At 33.3% G+C, this 20174-nt stretch overlaps 2 long non-coding RNA genes across 19 annotated transcripts; one reads left to right on the top strand and one right to left on the bottom strand.

Moving 5' to 3' along the window:
- Nucleotides 1-7481: 7481 nt before the first annotated feature.
- Nucleotides 7482-9300, top strand: LOC113304049. Its single transcript, XR_003338014.1, has 5 exons — nt 7482-7753; nt 7864-7939; nt 8218-8348; nt 8862-9012; nt 9103-9300. It is a non-coding gene; the product is annotated as an uncharacterized LOC113304049 (long non-coding RNA).
- A 6168-nt stretch (nt 9301-15468) lies between these two features.
- LOC113302349 lies at nt 15469-19978 on the bottom strand. 18 transcript variants are annotated; one of them, XR_003336806.1, is made up of 8 exons: nt 19512-19978; nt 19041-19184; nt 18023-18187; nt 16824-17911; nt 16633-16712; nt 16429-16536; nt 15992-16100; nt 15469-15849 (listed from the first exon to the last, which is right to left on the bottom strand). It is a non-coding gene; the product is annotated as an uncharacterized LOC113302349 (long non-coding RNA). The 18 variants fall into 18 exon arrangements; XR_003336807.1 differs by having other exon boundaries at nt 16433-16536; XR_003336805.1 differs by having other exon boundaries at nt 16446-16536.
- Between the last annotated feature and the right edge of the window lie 196 nt (nt 19979-20174).

Raw genomic sequence — 20174 nt, 5'->3', positions numbered from 1 at the left:
AAATCGGGGTACTACAATACCACCATCTTAATTGGAGCCGCCCTTGGCTCCAGAATATATTTTCAAGTCCAGATCTCCGACGTTCCCTGCCCCAGATGAGACAAGCACCTGAACCAACCCCGTCCAGCATACCTGCCCACCCTCGGCAAGTGACCTGTCATCGGCTCTCATAACATTCAAATTACTCGCTCCTCCATCGATATTGTTGAAAAAGCGTGGGTCTAACAACCACACCCAATATTTCGTTCGGCAATCTGCATGGACTAACTCCAATGTAATTCAGTGAGAATCAACTAGACAGTTAGAATCAATCAAGGAAAGATATCCAAGAGATGTATCTCTATTTCTCAATACAATCGAACATATATGAATATGTGAGACCGACTGATATGACAAATAACTCTAACGGTATCCAAAACCAATGTTCAAGTGTCAATCAATTACTACCCAGCAAACAAGGTCGTATTTCCCAATTGATTGAACTACGCACAACTTGTGATATTTCAATTATATAAACAAATATAATGAGGAAAAGAAATTACATAGACACCCGAAGTTTTGTTAATGAGGAAACCGCAAATGCAGAAAAACCCCGGGACCTAATCCAGTTTTGAACACTACACTATATTAAGGCGCTACAGACACTAGCCTACTACAAATTAACTTCAGACTGGAATGTAGTTGAGTCCTAACCAATCTCACACTGATCAAGGTACAGTCGCGTTCCTTACGCCTCTGAATCCCAGCAGGACTCTGCACACTTGATTCCCTTAGTTGATCTCTCCCACATAAATGTCTATTCTGATAGATAAATCTGTCTCCCACAGAAATACCTATGAAGTTTTTTCCGTCTTATGATAAATCAAGGTGCACAAGAACCAATTGATAATCCGGTTTTATATTCCCGAAGAATAACATAGAAATATCAATCACCTCACAATGACTTAACTATATGGTAGTAGAACAAGTTATTGTGGAATCACAAAGAATGAGACGAAGAGCTTTGTGATTACTTTTTATATCTTACCTATCAGAGATATATCTCGAGCAAATCTTAGAGAAGATAGTACTCAACACGATAGAACAAGTAAGATCAAAATACGCAACTACAGAGAAAATAGTTGGATATGGCTTCAATATCCCAATGAAGTCTTTAAGTCGTTAACCTATAATGGTTTTAGGAAAAACCTAGGTTAAAGGAGAATCGACTCTAGTCGCAACTAGTATCACACAAGAGGTGTGGGGATTAGGTTTCCAAGTTGCTAGAGTTCTCCTTTATATATCCTTTCAAATAAGGGTTAGCTAAGTTAGCTTAGAAACAAAGCATTCCATATTCACCGTTAGATGAAAATCTGATTTAAGATACAAGCTAAGTCTGATTGAAACCAAAGCAATATCTCTCCACCGTTATATGGTAATGAAATATACTATCATTTAGATATGGGTAACCGTACCTAAACGTGTATATTGAGTTGGCTCAATAATAATTAACCAAAGTTAGCCATATGAACACTTTTGTCTTAACCACATTCATCTAACACATCTTGATCAACTATGATGATCAATCAATCATGAAAGATAATCAAATGAATCTAATTATGTTTCATAGAGTTGTTCAATTGTTGACAATCACATAGAAGTATATATGATCCAATTGAAACAAAATCGGAATGATTCGTAATGTACAAAGTACAAGAATCAGTTCATGAACATTAAGCCACAGTTTGCAAATATTGCATTCTTTATTTCATAAATGTATTTGTTCATGAGTATGTAAACATACTAAACCAATTTTAGAACTTTGACCACTAAGTTTTCAAAGGGGTACTCAAACTTTAGTTCCAGACTTTGGTCTTGTCTAACAGTTTGCAAACGGGTACGCAAACTGTCGTCTCGGACCTAACTCGGGTAGAACCGTTCGCACACTGGTATACAAACTTGGTTCCCGGACTTTAATAGTTAAAACTGAATCTATGTAACTCATAATTTGGCATACTGGTATGCAAACTTGGTTTCCGGACCTGAATCATACCAACACAGTTTGTACACTTAGTACGCACACTGTGATGTTTTCCAGACAAAGGTTTTAGTTCTAAACTCCCATTTCAATCATTGAAACATTCTTAGAAGACGACAATGGCTATCTCACACAAACCATTAGCTTATAAGAAATTTTCAAGTGATCGAATGATCAATACGAAACTTTCCAAGTCGACATCAAATGACTGTCTCATACAAATAATGTAAGATGTTTCAAGGCAATTTAGGTGTTAAATTGTTTCCAACTATACTCGTCAAGAATAATGATGAATGTAGCTAAATCAAAAAGCTTCCTACACATATTTCGAGAAACAGATAAGCGAGTTATACTCAGCTCGAAATAACAAATGTGTATGATATGAAAGTCTGTATCGCTATACGACTTTTGTCTCAATAGGATATAGAATAAAATAGAATAGAATATACTTCTGAGTGATAGGTAAGTTTTAGTCTCCAGATACCTTTTGTTGATGAAGTTCCTTCGAGTTCTTCAGTAGATCTTCGTCTTCAGTTGTAAGCGCCGTGAAGTCCAAAGCTCAACTACACAATTTATCCTAGTATGAAACTCTTATAAGTAGACTAGAAATCAAGACTATAGTTTTGATCAACTAAACTTGACAAACAAGCTTGAGATATTAACGCTTGCGAGTTCGACCGAGCAGTGCTCTAACAACTGTCCCCACTTAGCCATTGTGGTCATCCGGCAGTGTGGAGTTTTCGACGGGCACCGCTACGGTTATCCAGCAGCAACTTCTGGAGAGGTCACCCAACCCTGGATTACTCCCGTCCGAGCATGCTTAACTGCAGAGTTTTCAACCAACTCTGGAGCTAACTGTGCTGAAAAGGCCTCGGTGTCAGGAAAGGACAAACCATTACTATATTCCATTCCATCGGCGAACCACTGCCGAAATCGGGGTATTATAACAAGTGCACAAGGAACCAACAACTTGAGATATCATCTAAATACCTGCAAAAAGAATCCGGGGAATCAGCCTGGATAAGAAAGATAACTGCTATAAAAACATGTAACACAAAAACTAACTAAGCTAATTGGAAATATGATACTGATGCTACTAGATTTCTGGTTTCTAAGCATGATTATCCAATAAATATGGTTGAACATCCGTATATTAGAGAGTTTGTCAGGTCTCTTAACCCTTCCGCCAAGTGTTACGGTAGGAATACAACTAGGAATGACATTATGAAACTGTATGCTGATTTCAAAGTTCAATTACAAGAAGATATTAATTCAATGACATCTAACTATAGTTTAACAACTGAGATGTGGACTTGTAAACATATAAAATATGGTTATTATTGCGTAACATGTCATTACATACACGACGAATACGAATGTAAACTGATTAAGAAAACAAAGCATACATTTTAGTGACATCACCACATACTGGAGAAGTTCTTGCATATTTTGTGAAAGCAGTAGCTCTATATTGGAATATAGATTATAAATTTTTTTCTTTAGCTGCCGACAATTCTAGATCCAATGATATTATGATGGAAAATATGAAGACTTGTTGGCGTGGTAGCAATCATATATTGTCTAGTTCTTGAGGAAATTTGTTTCAAATTAGGAGTATCAATCATATATTGCATTTAGTTGTATTATGTGGGATGAAAGTAGTTGCTTGATTTATAGACAATATCAGAGACTGTGTGAAATATGTCAAGTCTTTGTAGGCTAGAAAAGAGAGGTTTGAAAATGCTTAGGCACAAGTTAAGCTTCCTGCAATGTCTATCAGTTTAGATGTGGACACCAGATGGAACTCAACCTTTAATATGCTTAAGGATGCAATTGATTTGAGATAAAGATTTATCAGGTTAGCTATTGGATTCTGATTTCACTATACTACCAAGTTCAGAGAAGTGGCAACAAGGAATACATATTTGTGAGTGTTAGGAAGTGTCTTTTGTAATTTAAACTAAATTTGCAGGGATTAAGTATCCAACGACAAATATGTATTACAACGAGGTCTATAAGATTGATAAGAGCATTAGGCAATCAGAATCTACTCCTCATATGTATATCAAAGAAATGGGTTAAAGATGAGGTCCAAGTTTGATAGTTATTCGAAAGAGTCTAACTCGTTGATGAGCATTGGAATGGTTTTAGATCCTAGATATAAGGCCAGATAGATAAAGCTTGTTTATAAGAAATTATATGGTTCGCACAGATATGTAAATCATTATAACAAATTTCAAATAACACTGAATGCATTTTTATCTTCATATGAATGTGCAAGTAACTCTATAGATCCTGATTATTTTGGGAATTCAGCTAGTGGGATAATTTCACCTGGAATTGAGAAACAAGTGACTATGAGTATGATGAGTTTATGATGGAAAACAATGAGATTGAGGTTCAGAAGTAAAAGTTGGAGAAATACTATGAAGAAGCACAACTTACTAAAGGCACTCCCAAAGAAGAATTTCTGTTTGATATATTGAGTTGGTGGAGTAATCATGTTCCTAAGTACCCAATTCTTGTAAATATTGCAAGAGATGTATTGGTTGTTCTAGTGACAAGTGTAGCATCAGAATCCATGATTATTGCTGGTGGTAGGGTTCTTACAACACACACAGAAGTTCATTAGCTCTAGAAGTTGTTCAAATATTGCTCTGCTTAAGTGATTGGTTGTTAGATCTCAATGACAATGCTAGTACTGGTTAATAACTTTCTTTTTCTTTCCTTTTATATTTCTTGTACTGCCAACTAACACATTTCAGTTTCTTTGAAGTGCAGATATACGTTGAAGTTTGAATGTATAAGGACTAAAGGAGTAAGGAACGACGAATGCAGGCTGCTTACAAGTTACACTGCACACATTTCAGTCCAAGGATGTTTTTTTTTTTATTTTGCAAGAACATGTAATTTATAAATTTGTAACATTTTTGTGTGTTTACTTTGTGTTTGAATTGAAATTTGAACTGAAAAACATGTTATTCTAAAATCTGTCAGATATCAGAATTTATCGGAGAAATATCCGATATCCAATAACCTTAATAAAACGAAATCGGTTAGAGAGATTCCGTCAGAAGTTATTGGATATCGGATATCCGATGACAGTTATCGTAACGGAAGCGGCTGAGCCAGTTTCCTTTTCGGTAAGTTCCGTTGAAAGCCCTATGTGTAGGTCTTCCAAAAAATTTAACAAATTTTTTATGTATGATTTATAAGATATAAAAAATATCTCAAATTTTTACAAATTATTATCTATATAAAAATAGAGTTTTTCCGAGCGACGTGGTTAATCGGAGCTTCTGGTTGATTCTGGCCCCGTCATAAAAAAAATTTGGGCAATTTTCTAAATTTTTGGACAAAATAATCTAAAAAAATATCTTTTACCCCATAATATTAGAAAAAAAACAAAATCTTATAAATTACCAAATATATATTGAAAATATAAGAAAATCATAATTAAATACCATCAATAAAACATACAAACAAATAATTGAAAAGAAATAATGTTTATGCTATTCATCACGATTGATTAAAATGTGCACCATGACATTAATCTAAGAATTAAATCGTCCATTCAAAAAAAAAATGTCCAACGTCCAATTACACTTCTTAAAATTAAACCAGCCCTCGTTACAGCTTCAAGCCGCTAATAATTAAACTAATTTCAATTACAATTAAGATTGAGATAAAAAAAAAAATATTTATCAGATTTAGATGATTAGTACCTGTTGAAAATCGAATTGTACTTCTTCCTTCCTCCGGAAAAACTGACAAATCCTATCAAATGATCAAAATACAAAACTATTAAAAGAAAAAAAAATCAATTCTAAGAAGAAGAAAAAAAAATCGTGATGAGAACCAAAATAAAAAACTCAATTTTGTTTCAATGCAGTTTTTCATAGTAAGATTATTCATTACAATAAAAATAAAAAGTAAATAAAATAAATTATATTCTTAGCCGTAGAATAAATGCGCAATATTTTTTGGGCAAGAATGTTCCCACAAATATTTTTTGCGTGAGTAGTAAAACTTTAATTTGAACCAAAAATAAAACAATTTCCGAAAATGAATCAATAGATAAACCAAAATTATATATTTTGAGATTTTTTTGGTAAATATATAACTCAATTTCAAAAGATTTAATACGCGAACAAAATTAAGGAAGGAAAAATCTTCATAATTTTTTTCTTAGAGAATATATAAGACATAAATTCCAAAATTAGTAATCTCTTCCTGTATAAAAACGCTTGAGCAAAAGCCAAACCTCATTTTTTTGGTGTGTTTTTTTTCGTTTTCTTGGTTAATGGATGTTTACGATCGATTATTAGTCTGATATATGGTTGCCATTTATTTTGCAGGATATAATGGAAGTGTGTGCAGACGACTGGCGATGCTTCTCCCCTTTGAAAACTGGTCGGGTGATTTTTATTTTCTTGCTTCTAATTGTTTATTCAAGTAGTATAATAGTATAATTATGAGTTTATTCTATGACAAAAAACGCCAATAGTTTCTTTGTTCCATAATCTTTTCTTTTGTTTCTGTTGGGTTGATTGATGAATGTGAGAGATTGTGTCTCTTTTATCGGTGGTTATTCCCATTGAATCGGGTAAGTGATTTAGTTTATCTTTTTGTTATTTGAGAATTTTCAAATAAAAATTAGTGGTTATTTACTTTTTGAGCCCTGAATTTTTCGATTAGGATGGTAGAGAAGCTTCGTTTGTGGCAGAGATAGTTTTGTGGCAGAGATAGTAGAAGTAGAAGAGAATTCATCTCGGCAAGTGTAAAATGTGACCATTCCCCTCTTATGACAGTAAGAAAACTATTGCTTTTACCAAGTATATTTACCTGAGGAGTTTTTTCTAAAACGCGTAAATATGATTGTTGGCGTTTGTGAAAGATGCGATAAAATTTTTAGGTTTGTTTTATGTTTTTTTGTTTATTTGATATTAACCCCAGCAAGTAGGACCCATGATACAGTGGGGCTTTTTTAAAACTATAAAGTCTTAACAGACAGAGCAAATGAACTTCTTTCAGTCTGGTTTGAACTCTAACAAAATGGATTACAACATATATAATATTAACCTGTAGATCGAAATCGAATGGTGTTTCTCTTTTGCAAAGAAACTGTCAAATAATCAAAAAACATATACAAAATCATTAGCACAAAGGCGTATATTATTTGAAACAAAATACATTAGCATTTAATGGAACAAGCTAACAGAAAAAAGAATAAACTCTTTTCTTATTTTTTCCAAGCAAAAACAATATATTAGATGGATTTTCATAGTCTTTCCATATAAAAACATATAAGAAAATAAAACTGTTGCATACAAAACTGTTGCGGCAACTATCATGACTATCCAAATATAGCGTAGTCATACAAAATTATAAAAATTATATACCTTTATTTTTGGGCCAAGACCTCATTTTTATTTACGCTGCTTTTTCTTCTACAATGTTGTCTGTTTTGCAGCGGTTGTTGTTGATGGTACCTCTCCTCGGTGTTGTTTGTGTTGCAATTGTGGATGGTACCCCTACTTGATATATGGGTGACTTAATAGCTGGTTTTCTTTGTTTTTACCCTTAGATCCACTTTTTCAGGTGGTGTAGGAACCCTTAAATCAAAATACATGGCGCGGTATGTTGTCTGTTTTGCTTGCAGTTGTTGTTGTTGATGGTGCCTCTCCTGGTGTTGTTTGTGTTGCAGTTGTTGATGGTAACCTCCTTGATATATGGGTGAGTTAATAGATGGTTTTCTTTGTTTTTACCCTCAAATCCACTTTTACAGGTGGTGTAGGAACTATCAAATCAAAATTCAAGGGCGCGGTATGTTGTCTGTTTTGCAGTTGTTTTTATTGATGGTACCTCTCTTCGGTGTTGTTTGTGTTGCAGTCGTTGATGGTACCTCTCCTTGATATATGGGTGAGTTAATAAATGGTTTTCTTTGTTTTTCCCCTTAAATCCACTTTTACAGGTGGTGTAGGAACTGTTAAATCAAAATATAAGGGCGTTGTATGGTTAACCTTTTGTTTTGTAGAATTTTTTACCCTCTCATTCTACTTTTATTGTTGGTATGTATAAGTCAGAAAATGTAAGATCCCATATTCCAGATATATGGATAAGTTTATTAATTTTATCTTTCTTTTTTCTATATTGTTTTGTTTGTTTTATGGCCTTCATTGAGTTTATCCGTTTTCCAGGTTTCGTTTTTTGGAGTGTGACTTGCATAGTTGGAAGCTATATGGACTTTTATCATAGCATCACATGGAATTCTGATAAATACATTCTGAAAAATCTAGGGTGGTGTTATCTCACTCAAGAGATTACCTAGGTAAATACTAAAACTTAAGCTTGAAGTTGTAGATTAGTGTGTTTTTTTTTTTGTTTTATGATGCAGAGAGTCAGATGACTGATTGTTTCCGTATGTTCCACCTGCAAGCATATGTGCAATGTTAATATCAGCTTTCTTTTTCTTTTATTACGAGATAGGATAGTATGAGATGCAAGATTAGGTTATGTATATATACAAGTGAAAAATACTAGAAACACCCTATTATATGGGTTCAATATTTTGAAGCCCCACCAAATGGATCATATATTGTCAACTCCATACTTTCAGAAAATGATATTGCTAGGCCCAAAGAATCAAATTTTCTTCAGATCTGGCCCATAATTAATTAATACGAATTTTAATAATACCAAGAATACCCTTTAGTATTTATTCAAGAGTAATATCATAATACATTTTCATTTTTCTATTTTCTTTCTCTCTCATCTTGATCTCTCTCTCTGCTGTAGAAAAATAGTTTATAGGGTTTCTGAGATTCATCTTTATCTCTATCAGGGTAAATTATTGTCATTGATGGCGACGATGGAGATCACAAATCCACCACCAGGAGAAGGAGGAGTATCAGTTTCAGTAGAAAAAATAAATCCACGAAACAGATTCGAATTAATAGATCCGCAGATTCAACATGAATTCATCAAAAATCTAAGTATGAGTATCATCTTCTATTAATGCATTTCGCTTTCATTTCTTGGTTTGTTAAGACTCTCTCATACGCTGTATTTGTCTCCTTGGACAGTGAAGAAAAAAAATCAAAGCTCTTGTGGAGCCGCAGAGGAATAGTCAAATGAAAATGAATTGCATATATCTGTCAGGGATTTTTTTCCAGATTCGTAATATGATTTTAATCTTTATTTTTGATTTCAGATTTGTAAACAGCTTTGATTAGAAACATTTTTACTATTTCAAATGATATTATTTGATGAACTCGTAACCGGAGTTTACATCTGTTTACATTGGTTTTTAGATGAAAATCTTGAAAACATATTACAAAAATTTGCTAGGTTTCTTTATTGAGAATCAATCAATCTCTTTATCTTAATTCTCGACTGAAATTTTGTTTTCAGATTTGATATCAACGAATCGTTATCTTATTAATGCTATAGATTACGTAGCTTATGCTGATGAGATTAAAGAAGGGCTAAAACGTTGTGTTGTCCAATTCTACAGCAATCTAGTGAATGATAATTTTTGTTACAGTATGTGTAACCTGAGGTTACACATATATATCATGTTGTATTTTTAGCATGGAATTTGTATTTTTCAGTTTGTTTTTTGTTTTTTATGAATTTACTGTGAGTTTTTTGTTTGATACTGAGAAAAGGATGAAGAAAAAATCTTGTTTCAGAAGAACAACTTTAAATTGATGATGTAGACATGCTGTTTTTTTGTTACAGTATGTGTAACTTGAGGTTACACATATATATCCTGTTGTATTTTTAGCATGGAATTTGTATTTTTCTGTTTGTTTTTTGTTTTTTATGAATTTACTGTGAGTTTTTTGTTTGATACTGTGAAAAGGATGAAGAAAAAATCTTGTTTCAGAAGAACAACTTTAAATTGATGATGTAGACATGCTGTTTTTTTTTGTTACAGTATGTGTGACTTGAGGTTACACATATATATCTTGTTGTATTTTTAGCATGGAATTTGTATTTTTCTATTTGTTTCTTATTTTTTTTGAATTTTTTGTGAGTTTTTTGTTTGATACCGAGAAGAGGATGAAGAAACAATCTTGTTTTGGAAGAACAACTTTAAATTGATGATGTAGACATGTTGTTTTTGTTACAGTATGTGTAACTTGAGGTTACACGTATATATCATGTTGTATTTTTAGCATGGAATTTGTATTTTTCTCTTTGTTTCTTGTTTTTTGTGAATTTTTTGTGAGTTTTTTGTTTAATACTGAGAAGAGGATGAAGAAACAATGTTGTTTCAGAAGAACACCTTCAAATTGATGATGTAGTCATGTTGTTTTTTGTTACAGTATGTGTAACTTGAGGTTACACATATATATCCAGTTGTATTTTTAGCATGGAATTTTTATTTTTCTGTTTGTCTCTTGTTTTTTGTGAATTTTTTGTGAGTTTTTTGTTTTATACTGAGAAGAGGATGAAGAAACAATGTTGTTTCAGAAGAACAACTTCAAATTGATAATGTAGTCATGCTGTTTTTTGTTACAGTATGTGTAACTTGAGGTTACACGTATATATCCAGTTTTATTTTTAGCATGTGTAACTTGAAGTTACACATATATATCCTGTTGCATGTGTATTTGTAAATAGTTGTAGCATTTGTATCTTTAAGACACATTTGTATCTATTGCTTTCTGCATATGATATATTTCTCCTGTTGAGTATGTTGATGACTCATTTTATGTTTAGCTTGTCGGAAGCTATTGGTTATTAAGTTGTGGTGGTGTTGATGGTGGAGGTGCAGGTTTTGGAGGAGGATGAGGAAGCAGTGGTGGTGGTACTGGATCATATTTGGAGGATAATTTGTATTTGGAGTTAGTGGTGGTGTTTTGGTATGAAGCTGAGAGGTTTGGTATGGATGTTAGAGCTGTATTAGACACTGTAAGTTGGATCTACTTTACATTATGCTTGTCTTAGTGGTGGTGTTTTGGTATGGATGTGTTAGACATTGTAATTTGGATCTACTTTACATTCTGCTTGTCTTAGTGATGGTGTTTTGGTATGGATGTGTCATTTTTAGTTACACATGCTAATTACATGTGTAACTTCTAGTTACACAATCTAAATAGATGTGTAATTTCTAGTTACATATGCTAATTAGATGTGTAACCTTTACTTACACATACTTTGCTTTAGGTAACTTACGCTTGCAAGTTCATGATAAATGGCATATTTCATATGCAGGTGTAACTCCTAGTTACATAAGCCAGATGCATGTGTATCTCCTAGTTACACATGTTATATGCATGTGTAACTCTCAGTTACACAATTCAGATGCATCTAATCAGATGCTTGTGAAACTGAATATACACTGTTGTATGTACTGTTCATTTTAATCTTATAAATACTGATTGTTTGTTGTTATATTTTAGGTTTCAGATAACTTCTTAAAAGCTAATTGCTTAAATGTGGTAATGGTCTCGCTGGAGCTGGAGTTGACGCTGAATACACAAGTCAGATGCATGTGTAACTCTCAATTACACTAGATAGACACATATGTAACTCTCAATTACACTAGACAGATGTGTGTGTAAATTCTAGTTACACATGCTAAGAAATTGTTGTAAATGAATATTAAAGTAATACATGTATTTCTTTTGTGTTTTCTTTTTGATGTTTATTTTCTACATATATATATACAAGTGTAACTTTGCATTACACATATCATAAGATGTGTAACTTCTGGTTACACATGCCATATGCATGTGTAACTTCTGTTTACACCTTCACACTGTATTTTAATAATTTCGGGCCTAGATTTAATAATTTTGGGCCTAGATTTAAATTTTATTTAATTATGGGCTTGACAATATGCATAAGGGTATCAAGGTCTTTTAAAAACTCGGGGCCTAGATTTAAACTTTTTTTAATTAAGGGCCTCATATTATGGGTTATCCATGGGTTGGGTCTGAGCCTAATTTCCCCATACAAATATCGGACTACATCAAACCATATTAAAAGTCTTACGTGTAACCAAATTGTACACTTTGGTATGTAGTTTGGATTTTCTAATTAATATGAACACTTTCATAGTTTTGTGTTTACTACGTTTCCTTGACTATGTAGGATGAAGATGAACTTATTACAAGACTATGTGGAGTCAAAATTCATAATAATCCATATTAGTGTTTTGTGTTTCCTGAAAAGGAAAATAGCAGGATGTTGGATCGGGATCGGGTAACAAAGACATTTGACAAACTTTGGACCCACCGGGTTGACCACTGAAGTTCAATCTGTGGTGATGCACCACGAAGCCCTTCAAAAAGCTCTTCCAGGAGACAATTTTGGGTTCAATGTTAAGAATGCTGCGGTGGGTGAACATGGACATGGTGATCATGGACCGAGGTAATTGATTGGATTTTCTTAGTTTCTGTGAGTTTTTGGTTCTTTTCAATTAGACCAAGGTGTAAGCCGCTCAATTATGAATGTAAGTCGCACATTGCATTATTTAATGCATAGAGCAGTCTGTGCAACACTTTTAATTTATGTCATTATGTTTTAATTTTGCAGCGGAGAATTAATTTTTTTGAAATGGATAAAGTTAGTAACTACAAATCCTGACTTATACTATTAAGTTCTTACATATTCTTATTGCAGATTGATTCATTACATTTTTGTATTTCCTATAATGTAGTTAATTTTTTCCCCCTTTATGTTTAAATTGGACATCATGGTCTACACTTAGGTTTGTATTTGTTAATTGGTTGATGGTAAGGATGTTTTTACCGTGAAGCAGACATGAAAATTTGCAAAAGAACATGTTTTGTAGACAGGACCATGGTGAGTATATTTATTATTTTTGGTTTTTCCAATATTTTCAGTTTGAACTATGATGTATGTTCCCTTCTATTAATCTTAGTACTGCTCGCAGTGGCTCTTTGCAATGCACTCTTTAGTGGATCCCTGAAGCATTAAGTTGTAGGCCATATAGTTTTAGGCCATATAGTTTCCTTTGTAATAGTTTTTCGTAACATTTCAATTAGAGAAGTAGCTTCGGTGATTTATTAAAATTCACTTCATTGTTTTGTTCAGGGACTGTTGAATAGATGTCATGGCTTGCTGGTGGTGTCATAAACCATCATGATGTATGCTAAATTAGTTGGTCTCTTCTTTCAAAAATTTCAACAGACAACATAAGTATAAGTAGAGTTCATAGAATGTCACACAAGCCTCAAAATTGATTACAAAAAATAGTCAGCTCAGCAACTTTCATGTTTTTACAAGTGTATAGTTGGTCTATTTGTTTTCTGTTTGCTTTTCTTTATGGATTTTCGTATACAAACTTTTTTTGCATAGGAATATTTTGTGGGAAGCTACATAGTTTTTTGGTTAGTACAGATGCCCTTTTGAGTAAAGACAGCGCACTGAAGTTGCTTGACACATATAAACGCTTGGTGATATTACTTCTCTATTCTGGTTTATAAATTAGTGTAAGATATGGTGTGTTGATGTGAACAATGATAGTAGTTCGCGTATATCTAGCTATCTTTCATTTGTAATTTTTGATTTTTTTCTTTTTTTTCTGGGTCGGAATCGGGTAACAAAGACATTTGACAAACTTTTCAGTCCACATGATCATATTTATCCAATGACTAATATTATAAATGAGGAGGCAGTTATAACAGACAAAATTTTTTATGCAGCTCTGAATCAAGCCGAGCCAAACAATTATTAAAGGAAATATAAATAAATGATGTACTAATTACTCATTTAGCTGTATATATTTATGGGGATATTGGAAAACAATTTCATCTTCTCCATTATTCTAACAATCAGTGACCTTATTCTCAAACTAAACAACAATTTGAAGTCTCTGTAGATTTCCGTTGCTTTTATAATAAGGATTATGTGTTAAGGACTATTGTATGATGTGGGTGGAAAATATCACTCACTAATTGCAATATTAAGACACAACATATATAATCAACAATTTCTACTATCGAAGATTGACTTTTGAGAGGCGTCCGAAACGACTGAGCATTAAATGGACTTTAGTATAGGATACATCAAATAACCATTTTGTTTGAATCAATCAACATCATAATATTATCATGAATCAACTAATGTTTGTTAAAATTAGTAAGGTTCATCTCATCAAAAATAGGGCAAAAATTAGATTAAAAAGAAATAAAATTATATCAAATTACTATGATGTGAGGAATCTTCAATCAAAAAGGGTTTGCACAATTGATGATTAGTGTACCGAAAACCAAAATTTTATCACTGTTTGATAAGTTGATTGATTCTATCATCTTGACCATATTATGGTATTTTCTAAGATGAATACTTGAAGAAGATATTTATCGTTTCTTAATATATGGGCATGAAAAATATTTTGTCAAATGTCATCCTGACTTTTTTTTTTCTCTCCTGGTTGATAGTTTTAATGTGTGAATGATTGGTTTTTTTCTTTCTGTGGGGGGTTATTATATATTGTTCGGCATGAAAAATTACTTTTTAGTTTTTTGGATCTCGGGCGATTTCAAGATTTAGTAATTCATTTTGCAGCCAAGCTAAAAATTTAAGTATTCCGCTACTATCGTGAAAGACAAACATGAAATGAAATCGCAATAAAAAATTGAACCAAGTTTTTCGTTGAAATTTATATATCGGGTAAGATATTTTTTTATATCGATAACAAAGTATTATGACCACTTGGTAGACAATATGCGTAATTATTCCCTATTCTTGGTTACGTATTTTCTGAGTGAAAATTAAAAATGCACGGTATCAAGTATGTGATAGGACATCAAACCCGTTGTTTATTTATTTTGAAAATAGCACAATTGCATAAAGAACTATCGAACTACCGCAGTTGGACAAAAAATTATTAAACAATCGAGGAACTGCTAGCTAGATATCCATTTGCGGTAGAAGTTTATAATACATCAAAAAAAGAAAAGTTACATGATAGACCATATGTAAGAATTTATACTAAAAGGTCAAGGTTGTTTTGAGAATTTATGAAAAACAAGAACATGAGATCAAGAAACTCTAAGAATGTCGAACTTTGGAGAATTTTAGCTAATTTATGGAGCTGGAATAATAGTATATAGACTCATAAGACGTCGCATTGCTCTTTTCTTCCATTGCATGTATTTATATTAGTTTACTAGGCTATGACCCGGGCCGTTATGGTTGTCTATAACTTTTTCTTATTATCTTATGAGGACCAAATTTTTGGTTAAAAACATGGTGTAGTTTCTTACTTTCTTACTGTATATAAGGACTAAAAATTTTGTTAAGAATATGGTGTAGTTTTAGATAGAAAAATATGGTGTATTTTCTTGAATATCTAATAATCCGGTGAGCTGGTGCTTACAACATTACGTAATCCACATCCGAAATTTGCTAAACCATTCAAAATTTATTAATGTGGATAAGAAAAATTTACAAAAGCAATTATAGTATAATGGTGAAAACAATAATTGTTAAATCCTGTACCACGCTGCAGTTCTATGAGTACCAAGTAATAATCTTTTTCGTCTACAACTTGTAAATCCTGGACCAATGCTTATTGCGTACATAGAAATGCTTTATTACATACAGAGAAACGATTTCTTTTATACAACGTACATTCTAACTCTTAAGGTCTGCGAAGAATCAAATTCTAGCCATGAATCAAATACATTTTCATTGCTAAGCATTTTTTTTTCAAATTACATTTTCAGTTCTATCTAAATTGAGAGTTACGCTTTACATGATGTGAGTGAAGATTCTCGTGTTGTCATACACAGCTCTCTGAGTTTGTGCCTTGGCTATACCTCTTACTCTTTCATTGGCTTAACAATCTGCAGAAATATAGAATTGTACAAACAAATTAGTATATTTCAATCTGTGCCATACGACAGTGAATACATCTGTTCATAGATATTGCTTAGCAATGTCTGTCAAACTTAACCGAACATGTGAAAAATGCTTGAGACAGGTTACCTCGAGTCCCCAAGCCATTGCACAAATCGTTCAATTAGTCAGCATGAGATCACTGGGATTTGCTAGACTTTGAGCCACTGGATAAAGTAATGGCATGCATGTGAAAAGTCTGTAGGGGGGAAAGTGGAGAGTCAACAATCAAGCTGGTGGCCGCATAATATTTTCCACACCGATGAAAGTCAAAAATCATCGCTTAAATATAAGTAATAAGTTATTCAAAAATTCAAAATCATGAAGTACGAAAAGAAAGAAAGTGTGCGAAAATCAGACTACCTACACCAACAGACGCACCAAATTTCAGGAAGCAATGATGATGTTTCAGAAATTGCAAGAAAATGTGCCTTGTGTGATTTTGAGATATTTGTTGTATAAATATTTTATAGATAATTGAGATCATGAAGTAAGAAAAGAAAGAAAGTGTGCGAAATTCAGACTACCTACACCAACAACGCACCAAATATTTTGTTGCATATATCAGTTACTCTAATAGTGCCAAGTTTAAAATAGATTTTCATCGTAACTGCTGGGTTACCGCTGGAGCATCCCTGCCCATTACAGAGTTCAGTGTTCATAGCATGGTCTACAGACAAATATACGTTATATTTGAATATGAGACAATACTACCGAAGCATAGGCTATACCTTAGTCCCAGTAACAACGACTACGACTGAGCACGTTGATTGATTTATCACCATACAGGGTGATGTTCACACTATAACCACTGCACCAACAAAGAGAGGCCCATTAGAGATTATAACAGGGTCAGAAAAAATTTAGTCTCAAACTAATATACCCTTAAAGTGCAAAAAATAAGTAGTATCCTCTAACTAACCTGTTAGATACTTTAGCAAGAGGCTTGATCTCGGTGTTCCATTTGGAAACCGTAGTCACGAACTCTCACGAAGAATAAGGTGATTAAGATTATCTAGTTTGGTGTGATATTTTGCAAGTACTGACTAAAAAATGTAGTCATATACATCTCACTTGTTCAGTCACGATATTGGTGGTAAGTACAAAGTACTTTAGTTAACTCTATTGATACACAGAAAACTAAAGAGCTTCCATATAAAATCACAGTACTATAACTTAACGGATGGAATGCATCCCGAAAGACACTTACATCTCTGTCAAGGCAATGGATTGATGCAATTGTGCAAATACTCCATTAGATGGACCTTGACCTTGAGCACAGGAAGCTATCTTTGATGTAACAAACCTTACACAAAAATAAAAAGTATGCATTACACTTTACAAATATCAGAAAGTGTTAAGACCTTGTGATGTCCCATGTGGGCACACAAAGAACAAAACGGTCTCACTAATTTATGGAAATTGATGAAGGGTCAAGGGTCTACAATACTATCTTGATACATACATTCAGTGGTGCCAAAGTGCTATCCAGTGCTATTATACTTTTTTTTTCTGCACCCATTTATTTGATTACTTAGTCAATCAAACAACTTCAAAAGAAGCCTTCGCTTGGCCTCTAAACTGATAATAGACATGTGGATTACTGGTGAAGTTGTTCTGCATTTCAAAAGCATACCAGCTTCACTATCGAGTTCATTCAACATCCATTCTAGGGCAAGGTTGAACTATAGGGCTGTGAATGGTTCAAATCCAGTTCACCTACCCAACCACTGTAATTCTGTGTCGAGCTATAGGAAATTCAATGGGTCAAATCTAGTTCCGCAAAGAAAAATTGGACGCAGGGTGTTAGGTTTACAAATGTAGGCAAAGCAGATATTGGCATCTCAAGAATGAAAAAAATGGAGGACTCACCCTTGTTGAAAACTGTGATGGTGCCCAAAGTGCACATATGACACACAAAATGGAGAACAATAAGGCATGTCAGAAGGCAGGGATAATCCATGAAGTCTGCCACCTCTCATTGTACACGTCATTTTCCTTGAAGTGGAGCTGCATAAGGTATGGCCAAGTTTATTTACTAAATCCCAGTTATTAATACAAATATAAGGAACGGGATAAGAAAACACGATGAAAGAATTTAAAGAATTAAATCAACATTACCTCATAAAGGTACCACCAATCGGAAAGCAACAACCACAACATTTATGAATTTCGTATAAGTTTCCAACTTAGCCATCACCCTTCTTGCTTGTATGACCAAAAGCATGGAAGTAAAATTTTGGACAAATTTTATCAAGTCCCAGCTTCTTTGACGAAACTGCAACCCTAAAATGAACTAAGAATTCAGTACACAAAGCATCATAATTCTTACAACAATAAACTACATGAATTGAAGGAGCTCTTATGATTGCTTTCAATTGTTCATATATCTTGGATAGGCATGTCCCTTATTACGTCATTCTCTATATATTCTCAAAAAAAATAAAAAAAAATAAAAAATCCAATCTAAACCACTTATGTCCCTTTAGGCAGAAGAGGTGCACTAAGATGCAGTCACATGCTGATTCTGTTGTTATATCTTGAGATTTTTAAACAGCTCAACTTTCGTTAACCATTAAACTGAAATAATTTGTTGAATGAAAATTTCCCACCACGTCAGCGAACTTTTGAAGAGAAAAGCCTATATGCAACAACAAACATGGGAATAAAACGAAATGGTCACATACTTACAATACGAAGCCTGCATTGTTTTATCTTAGTTCATTCTCTATGGTGCATTTAACCATACAATTTATCACAAAAATGGGAGTTCATCAAAAATTGAGTTTGGTAGAATCAGTCTTGGCAAACTGCTTAAGCTAAACATGGATCAATAAAAAAAATTCTACTGGACCCATTAGCAATATTACGTTATTTCCTTCAAATTTCACATCTCAGTCATTATATTAGCAAATTACATTGAGATACCCTAAAATCAAAGGGAATCATTTAAAAATGAAGAAAAACAAAAATAGACAATAAATGTAATTCAAAAACGAAACAAATAACACAGACTAATACCTGGGATCGTATAGAATGACAATGAAAATTTTGTGTCTATACTGGGCTTGAAAATCACAAAATTTCTATAGAGGAGACAGAAGATGGATCAAATCAAGAAAGAACTGATATAGCTTACCTTGTTGAAAGTATTATGGACCATTTTCTGAGTTGGATGGTTCTTTTCGGTTCGACATGAATAACCTCGATAAAAATATTGACATATTGTTACACTAACAACTAATTCATGTTCCTTCCATCCAGTACTGTATTCTCTTCAAGACTGAAATAAACCAATTAGAAATTATATCAATTATTACACCAATTGAAATATATAACCGACCACATAGAGTTTCTCAAGTAAGATAAGGTCTCAGAAATTCGATCATAAAAACGTTGAATTGACAAAGATACCATGTGAGATCAGCAGTAAGACCATATCCATCGATCAAAATCAAATGTACATTATTCCACAATGAATCAAAAAAGAAACCTAGAAAATCACTGGAAAGACCTTATCCATCTCATATAATACACTGGAAATTCGATCTAAAAAAGGGCAAACAGATAAACAATAAGAAAATCAACAAAATCAATTAGAGATCATTACCTTTTCTTCCGAAAGCAAAGAGGGGGATTGAAACAGAATTAGGATCAGAAGAAAAAGAATACTGCCCTTCAGCGAACAATCCAAGAGTTCCTTTTCTTTCGTTGGGTTGTGATCCTTGTGAATGATATTGATTGGAGTATTATTTTCATTTGGGTGTAACCGTGTAACGGCAGAACGTCGAATGAAGGAGAATCAAAGTGAGACGTACGGAGTGATAAAAAAATTTGACTGACCTAAGATTTTGCGAACACAACAACCGAATACTCTGATGATTTTCTGAACACAACAATGCGACTGAAACATGGTGTGATGCTGAACTCGTCTAGGGTTTATGTAGGGATGTTGCTGCATGTAACGTATAAGGAATTATTAGTGGGTCTTTAAAGAAAATCGTGTTTGTTTCCTTAAATCAGAGGAGCAAGGTTTGAAGAGAAGATTATGGGAGGATTTTGAAACGTAAGAGGGAGGAGATTTGATGCATTGATATTATTGGGATGATAATGATTTCGTAACTGACAAAGATGGGTTGATCTGAGCGGTTGGATGTGGGCGCAAAACGTGGGTCGATTCTCAGCCACGATTTGTCTTTCCACCCTGAGAGAAAATGAGAGCAAATGACAGCCATCCATCATTAAAAACAACTTTTTAGGACCGTGGGATGGC

The sequence above is a fragment of the Papaver somniferum genome, chromosome 8 (genome assembly GCF_003573695.1).
Source record: "Papaver somniferum cultivar HN1 chromosome 8, ASM357369v1, whole genome shotgun sequence".
Taxonomy (NCBI): domain Eukaryota; kingdom Viridiplantae; phylum Streptophyta; class Magnoliopsida; order Ranunculales; family Papaveraceae; genus Papaver; species Papaver somniferum.
This window is presented reverse-complemented; position numbering and strand designations above follow the sequence as displayed.